This window comes from Zingiber officinale, chromosome 11A (genome assembly GCF_018446385.1).
Source record: "Zingiber officinale cultivar Zhangliang chromosome 11A, Zo_v1.1, whole genome shotgun sequence".
In the NCBI taxonomy this organism is placed as follows: Eukaryota; Viridiplantae; Streptophyta; class Magnoliopsida; order Zingiberales; family Zingiberaceae; genus Zingiber; species Zingiber officinale.
The window spans coordinates 38,184,326-38,192,942 of NC_056006.1; the positions used below are offsets into that span (position 1 = coordinate 38,184,326).

The following is an 8,617-nucleotide window of genomic DNA, read 5'->3' on the forward strand; positions in this document are numbered from 1 at the left end:
GGGGTGGGAAGACCTAGTGAGTAACGGCACGACCGAGGATCGTCAGTTGATGACATAAAGGGTCGCCAGTTGGGCCACCCAAGGGGCCGCCAGTTGGGCCGCCCAAGAGACCGAGGGGCTGGGTTGTTACAAATTGCCTTATGTTTTTCAGGAAGTGGAGTTAACTTCCATGTACCATTCTACTTGATCACATTGGTTTCTTCATCTATCGCATCTTTTCATTTTTTACTCTTTATACCTTCTTGGAAATCTATAGGTTCACAATTCATAAAGAGATAAAAAAGAGTAATATTATCTTGATTTTCAGTTACCTCATAAATTTCCCGTAAGCTTCTAAAGTGTGGTACTCTTTCACTTGAATTTTCACTTGAAGTTGATGCAGATGAAGTATCTTGAGACTTGATGTTGGTGTTACTAGTGGAGTAGTAGGCTCCTCTCTTGTTTGCTCTACCCTTGATTGCTCCATATCTTCTTCTTTAAAGTACGAGAAGAAGTTGTAATCTACATTTTGAGATTTCCAATTACATTCTTATTCTTCATTAAATATGACATCTCAGCTGATGATTATCTTCCTAGTATATGGATTGTATATCTTATACCCTTTTAAATTAGTATTATAGCCAATAAAAATAAACTTCTTACTTTTATCATCCAGTTTGCTTCTTGCTTTATCAGGCACATGACTAGGCTATTGATGTGAACCCAACGAGAGAGATATCTCAAGAACCCACAACGAATTGAAAACAGAAAGAAGGAAGTTCTAAGTCGATAAGATGGATGAAAAGAAACCTCAACCCAATGCTTAGAAAAGCACGAACCTTGGTATAGAAGATGGAAGACGCCACAACCTTGGGATTAAGGTTGATAAGTCTTCGAACGCCACAAGGAGATGCTTTGATAAGTTCAAGTTCAATGAAGAACCAACAAGCGAGAGCCTCACCGTGTTTTAGATTGAAAAATATATCAAAGATGCATGTGTGGCCGTCACCCCCTTTATTTATAGCTATAAGGTGACCAAAAAACCCTAAAAGGCCAAAAGAAAGCCCATTTAGTAAAGGCCCATATAGACTACTTAGCCATTTTAAGCATATGGCATTATTACAACCCAAATAAAGGTAAAAATGAGTCCAAATTGAGCCAACATATCCATACTACATAGATATGAGACTTAAATACTAATTTAGCTCATCTAAGGCTCGAATTAGGTTGACTAAGTCGGATGACTTGCTCTTGGTCAAACCTTTTTCAATAGTAGCTTTGGCCTTCACATCTTCAATTAGCACATTAAGTGCTTCCTTCATCTTTTTAGCCCTAGCCCTTGTAATTGGTCCTCCATTGATGCATAATGGATCATCATTAATATCTGAAGTGGATTGAGCATGACCCATATCACTAGCTTGTTGCGCAACTTGTTCTCTTTCATTTATTCCATCATTCCCCCTCTCGTCAAAAGGATTCGTCCTCGAATCTTGATCACCTACATCAAAAGGAGAAAGATCAGAAATATTAAATGTAGCACTCACATTATACTCACCTGGTAAGTCAAGCTTGTATGCATTATCATTGATTCGAGCAATGACTTGAAATGGACCATCTCCTCGTGGATGCAACTTAGTACGACGTTTAGCTGGAAATCTTTCCTTCCTCATATGAACCCAAACCCAATCTCCGGGTTCAAAGATCACTTTCTTTCGTCCCTTGTTGGCTTGCGCAGCATATTGTTCAGTCCTCTTTTTAATTTGCAATCGAACTTTCTCATGTAGTTGCCTCACAAACTCAGCTTTTCTGGTACCATCTAAACTGGCACGCTTAGAGATAGGCAAAGGCGATAAATCTAAAGGAATTAAAGGTTTGAACCCATATACCACTTCAAAAGGAGAAAAATTAGTAGTAGAATGCATAGATCTATTATAAGCAAATTCAACATGTGGTAAACAATCTTCCCAACCTTTTAAATTCTTTTGAATGATAGCTCTCAACAAAGTAGATAAAGTTCGATTTACTACCTCAGTTTGTCCATCTGTTTGTGGATGACAAGTTGTGGAAAACAAAAGCTTTGTTCCTAACTTTCCCCACAATGTCTTCCAAAAGTAGCCTAGAAACTTTGCATCACGATCTGAAACTATGCTCCTCGGTACTCCATGAAGTCGCACGATCTCCCTAAAATATAGATCAACAATATGGTTAACATCATCTGTTTTCCTACAAGGAATAAAATGAGCCATTTTAGAAAATCTGTCCACAACCACAAAAATAGAATCCATACCTCGTTTAGACCTTGGTAGTCCTAAAACAAAATCCATGGAAATATCAACCCAAGGTTCACTAGGAATTGGTAAAGGTGTATACAGTCCATGAGGTAAAGATCTAGATTTCGCTTGCCTACATATAATACACTTCTCACAAAATTTAACTACATCCCGTTTCATTTGTGGCCAAAAGAAATGCTCTACCAACACTTCTAGAGTTTTTGTAACTCCAAAATGTCCCATTAGTCCCCCACCATGAGATTCTTGGATTAATAATTCCCTTAATGAACAATTAGGCACACACAACCTATTCACTCCAAAAAGAAACCCCCCATGTCTATAAAACTTCCCAAATGCAGTATGTTCACAAACTTCAAACACATTTCCAAAGTCAGAATCATTAGAATATAAATCTTTAATGTATTCAAATCCTAACAATTTAGTGTTTAAAGTAGAGATCAAGGTATACCTTCGAGACAAAGCATCAGCAACAATGTTTTCCATACCTTGTTTATACTTGATCACATAAGGGAATGATTCAATGAATTCTACCCATTTTGCATGACGTCTATTCAACTTACTTTGGCTCTTCAAATGATTCAACGATTCATGATTAGTGTGAATAACAAACTCTTTGGGCCACAAGTAATGCTGCCAAGTCTCTAAAGCCCTCACCAATGCATACATCTCCTTGTCATAAGTTGGATAGTTCAAAGCTGCTCCGCTGAGTTTCTCACTAAAATAAGCAAGGGGTCGACCTTCTTGTATTAGCACAGCTTCAATACCTATTCCTGATGCATCACACTCAATTTCAAAAGTTTTAGCAAAGTTAGGTAATGCAAGCAATGGTGCTGAACTTAGCTTCTCCTTAAGTAAATTGAAAGCTGAAACTTGTTCACTATCCCAACGAAACCCAACATTCTTTTTAACAACTTCAGTCAAGGGAGCAGCTATAGAACTAAAATTTTTAACAAACCTTTTGTAGAAACTTGCCAACCCATGAGAGCTACGTACCTCAGTTATCATTTTTGGTGTTGGCCATTCACGTATTGCCTTAACCTTTTCTTCATCAACCGCTATTCCCTTAGCACTAACAATATAACCAAGAAACTCTATCTGATTAGTGCAAAAAGAACATTTTTGAAGGTTAGCATACAATTTTTCATTTCTCAAAACAAGTAGAACTTTTTGTAAATGATTAAGATGTTCATCTAAATTTTTACTATAAATCAAGATGTCATCAAAATATACTACAACAAAGTTCCCAATATAAGCACGTAAAATATGGTTCATTAATCTCATGAAAGTACTAGGTGCATTAGTTAGGCCAAATGACATGACTAACCATTCATACAAACCGTACCTAGTCTTAAAAGCAGTTTTCCATTCATCTCCCTCACGCATGCGAATTTGATGATAGCCAGACTTCAAATCAATTTTAGAGAAATTGCAAGAACCATGTAGTTCATCTAGCATATCATCTAATCTAGGAATAGGATGACGATACTTTGCCGTAATCTTGTTGATAGCCCTACAATCAACGCACATCCTCCAAGTTCCATCCTTCTTAGGCACAAGCAAAACAGGAACTGAACAAGGACTCAAACTTTCTCGGACGTACCCTTTTCTCATCAATTCTTCAACTTGCTTTTGAAGCTCCTTCATCTCCATAGGATTGCTCCTATAGGCTGGTCGATTAGGGATAGCTGCTCTTGGGATGCAGTCAATTTGGTGCTCTATTCCCCTAAGTAGTGGCAATCCATCAGGAACTTCTTCAGGAAAGACATCATCAAATTCCTGCCAAAGAGATTTAACAACACTAGGCAAAGAAGGGTTAAGATTGTTAGTGTTGAAATAAGCCTCCTTATACAAAAGTATAATCATCGTCTGTTGAGAATAAAAAGCTCTCTTAACCTCTCTTTCTTTTGCATAAAAGCTCCCTTTTTTACTCTCTAGATTTTTTGTTTCTTTTTCATTCTTTTTTTCACTCCTCTCATCCTCACTTTTTCTTTTCTCACACTCCTTTTCTTTTCCATTTTTTTTCTCTCACAATCTTTTCTTTTTTCACTCTCATTTTTTATCCTCAATTGATCTTCATATACTCGCTTAGGAGTTAATGGTACAAGAGTTACAAGTTTACCATGCATCTTAAAAGAATATTTATTTGTGAACCCATCATGTATGACCCTCCTATCAAATTGACATGGTCTACCTAAAAGCAAATGACTTGCATGCATTGGTACTACATCACAAAGAACATCATCATGATACCTACCAATGGATAATGAAACCAATACTTGCTTAGTGACCTTAACCTCCCCGCAATCATTCAACCATTGTAGTTTATAAGGTCTAGGATGTTTAGTGGTTGGTAAGCATAATTTCTCAACCAAGATAGTACTAGCAACATTAGTGCAACTTCCTCCATCTATAATCATACTACATACCTTGTCTTTGATGTGGCAACGAGTATGAAATATGTTGTCTCGTTGTTCTTCATCTTCTTCCTTCACTTGCACATTTAGAGCACGCCTAGTGACAAGGGCTTCACCTTCAACGACATACTCTTCTACATCACTTTCCATCAATGGTGGCAAGGCATTATCATCTTCAGACTCACTCTCAGTTTCAATATCACCATTTTCTTTCAAAAACATACTTCTTTTGTTTGGACATTGTGAAGCGATATGTCCTCTTCCCAAATACTTAAAGCATTTAATATCTCTATTTCTTGAAGATTGGATAGGTTCTTTACCTTTAACCAATGGAGAATTAGCATCTTTATTCTTCAAAAACTCAGTCTTACTCTTTGATGCAACTTTATCATCTCTTTTGTTCCAACTAGATTTCCAAGTGGATGAATTAGAACTTTGACCATGTTTGATTGAACCCTTCCTTTTGAGTTGCCTTTCAACTTTCATGGACATATGCACCCATATCTTCAAGCTCCACATAATGTTGCAACTCTACTATATTTGCAATTTCTGAATTCAAACATTGTAAAAATCTTGCCATGGTTGCTTCTCGGTCCTCCTCCACATTGACTCGAATCATGGCAATCTCCATCTCTTTGTGGTATTCCTCCACGGTCTTGGATCCTTGTGTTAGACTTTGTAGCCGTTGGTACAAATCTCGATAGTAATGTGATGGAATGAACCTCTTCCTCATAATTGATTTCATTTCTTCCCAAGTGCCAACGAGTCTCTCGTTGTTTCTTCTTCTGCTTAGAATAACTTGATCCCACCAAATAATAGCATAATCAATAAATTCGACAGCAGCAAGTTTTACCGTCTTCTCTTCAGAGTAGTTGTGACAATCAAATACTAATTCCACTTTCTTTTCCCACTCCAAATATGCGTCTGGATCACTTTTACCTTGAAAAGAAGGAATCTTCAATTTGATGTTTCCCAAGTTTCTATCAACATAATCAGTCATCCTTCCCCTTCTACCACCAATTCTAATGCCACCAGATCTGCCACTAGAAACTCTATCATCAATGTCCTCAGAAATGCCATCATCATCATCGTTGTTGTCTTCACGGTTATATTGCCTTGAAATTTGTGTGGGAACTCTACCAGCTTGGCTATTTTGCAATTCAGTAATTACAGCATCTTGTCTCTCCAATCTGTCGAGGATTTGATTGAATCTGATTTCCATGCGTTCCAAGTGTTGTCTCAAGGCACGTTGTTCAAGTGTTTCTCTAGGTCTTGCTTCTTCTCCACTTGTCGCCATTAATGCAATATGTTGTCACTCAATCTCTCAACTCGCTAATGTTAGCTCTTTAAGGAGCTTAGAATTGTGGTAATTCCTTGTAAACGATCGTTGACTGATTGAAAATCCCAAAGGTATAGGATAAAAGAAAGGAAATGATAGAAGAATGCAAATTGCAGAATTGAAAAATTAAATTAAGTTCAGAAAGGAAATTTGCTAGAATTGAATCTAGGCAAAACTTATGCGAATGCGGGACTAAGAGATAAAGATATTTGAAATAAGAACTGAAAAGGATCTTGCCAGAACTTAATTTAGGCAGGTGTAGAATTAAATTTAGGCAGAACTTTAAAAGAAATGCGGAATAGGAAAGTGCAAGTATATTAGGTAAAACTTTAAAGGAAATGCGGAATAGGAAAGTACAAGTATATTAGGCAAAACTTTAAAGAAATTGCGGAATTGGAAGGTGCAAATATACTAGGCAAATTATTAAAGAAAAATACGGAATTGGAAAGTGTAAATATAATAGGCAAAACTTTAAAAGAAATGCAGAATTGGAAAGTTCTAGTATAGAAATAACAATTCCCTACACTCAACTTTTTTTATTTATTTATTTTTCAAATTTTTTTTTTGAATTTCGGCCCTTTTTTTGCCGAAAAAAATAATTTTTTTTTGAATTTCGGCGTTTTTTTTTACAATTTTTTTTTTGCCGATTTTTTTTTTAAATGTCAACTTTTTTTTTTTTACCGAAAATAATTTGCTAGCACCAAGACGAATAAAACTCACTAGGATTGAGATGATAATGATAAGCAGATAATTTTGAACAAATTGACAAAATTTCAAGCACAAAGAGAAAAGGATAACCAAATCAATTTAGAAAAACTTGGCTCTGATACCAAATGATGTGAACCCAACGAGAGAAATATCTCAAGAACCCACAACGAATTGAAAACAGAAAGAAGGAAGGTCTAAGTCGATAAGATGGATGAAAAGAAACCTCAACCTAATGCTTAGAAAAGCACGAACCTTGGTATAGAAGATGGAAGATGCCACAACCTTGGGATTGAGGTTGATAAGTCTTCGAACGCCACAAGGAGATGCCTTGATAAGTTCAAGTTCAATGAAGAACCAACAAGCGAGAGCCTCACCGTGTTTTAGATTGAAAAATATATCAAAGATGCATGTGTGGCCGTCACCCCCTTTATTTATAGCTATAAGGTGACCAAAAAACCCTAAAAGGCCAAAAGAAAGCCCATTTAGTAAAGACCCATATAGACTACTTAGCCATTTTAAGCATATGACATTATTACAACCCAAATAAAGGTAAAAATGAGTCCAAATTGAGCCAACATATCCATACTACATAGATATGAGACTTAAATACTAATTTAGCTCATCTAAGGCTCGAATTAGGTTGACTAAGCCGGATGACTTGCTCTTGGTCAAACCTTCTTTAATAGTAGCTTTGGCCTTCACATCTTCAATTAGCACATTAAGTGCTTCCTTCATCTTTTTAGCCCTAGCCCTTGTAATTGGTCCTCCATTGATGCATAATGGATCATCATTAATATCTGGAGTGGATTGAGCATGACCCATATCACTAGCTTGTTGCGCAACTTGTTCTCTTTCATTTATTCCATCAGCTATACTCCCAAAAACTCTTAGATGAGAAATCCTAAGTTTCCTTCCGCTCCATGCTTCTTGTGGTGTCTTGCACCACACACTCCTTGTTGGTGATCTGTTGGATAAATATACTGCACAAGCAACCACTTCTGCCCAAAGTTCTTTAGGTAGTCCCTTACTTTTGAGAATGCTCCTTGCCATGTCAAGGATGCCAATTCTTTCTTTCCGCAACTTCATTTTATTGAGGGGATCTTGGAACCGTCAAGGGTCGTCGTATTCCGTTGGCTTCACAAAATTCTTGAAACTCCTTTGAAGTAAATTCTCCTCCTCGATTAGAACATATAGCTTTGATCTCGAGATTGCTCTCCTTTTCTATGGTAGCTTTAAATTTCTTGCTATACCGAAGACCTCCAATTTTTGCTTCAAGAAGTATATCCAAGTTTTCTGAGAAAAGTCATCTATGAAAAGAATGAAATAATTACTCTTACCAAGTGAACTTGATTTTATCGTGCCGCAAACATCCATATGTATAAGTTCAAGTGGATTTTGTGCCCTTGAACTTAATTTCTTTGTAAAACCTCTTCTAAATTGCTTCCCACATAGGCATGCTTCACATAATTGATTACCATGTTTGATGGAAGGTAGTCCTCTCACCATCTCCTTCTTTGAAAGCAATTCTAATCCTCCAAAATTGAGATGCCCAAATCGAAGACAATTGACAACATCATTTTGAATATTAAGCAAGAGCATTCTATTTCTTGACATAAGTAACCAATATCATCTTTTAAGATAAGCATATTATCTTTTAGATGAATATCATATCCTTTTTTCAAGAGTCGTCTTAAGCTCAAAATATTACTCTTCATATTTGGCACAAAGAAAACATTTGAGATAAATTCAAGTTTTCCATTTTCAAATGGATGAGAATGTTACCTTTGCCTTTCACCTCAATCTTTGATTCATCTCGGAAGGATATATTACCACCTACTATTCATCAAGCTCTACGAACATGTTCCTTTTCCCACACATATGGTTTC

At 36.5% G+C, this 8,617-nt stretch overlaps 1 pseudogene; it reads right to left on the reverse strand.

The window, feature by feature from the left end:
* Window positions 1–1,544: 1,544 nt before the first annotated feature.
* Window positions 1,545–5,660, reverse strand: LOC122030929 (annotated as a pseudogene).
* Between the last annotated feature and the right edge of the window lie 2,957 nt (window positions 5,661–8,617).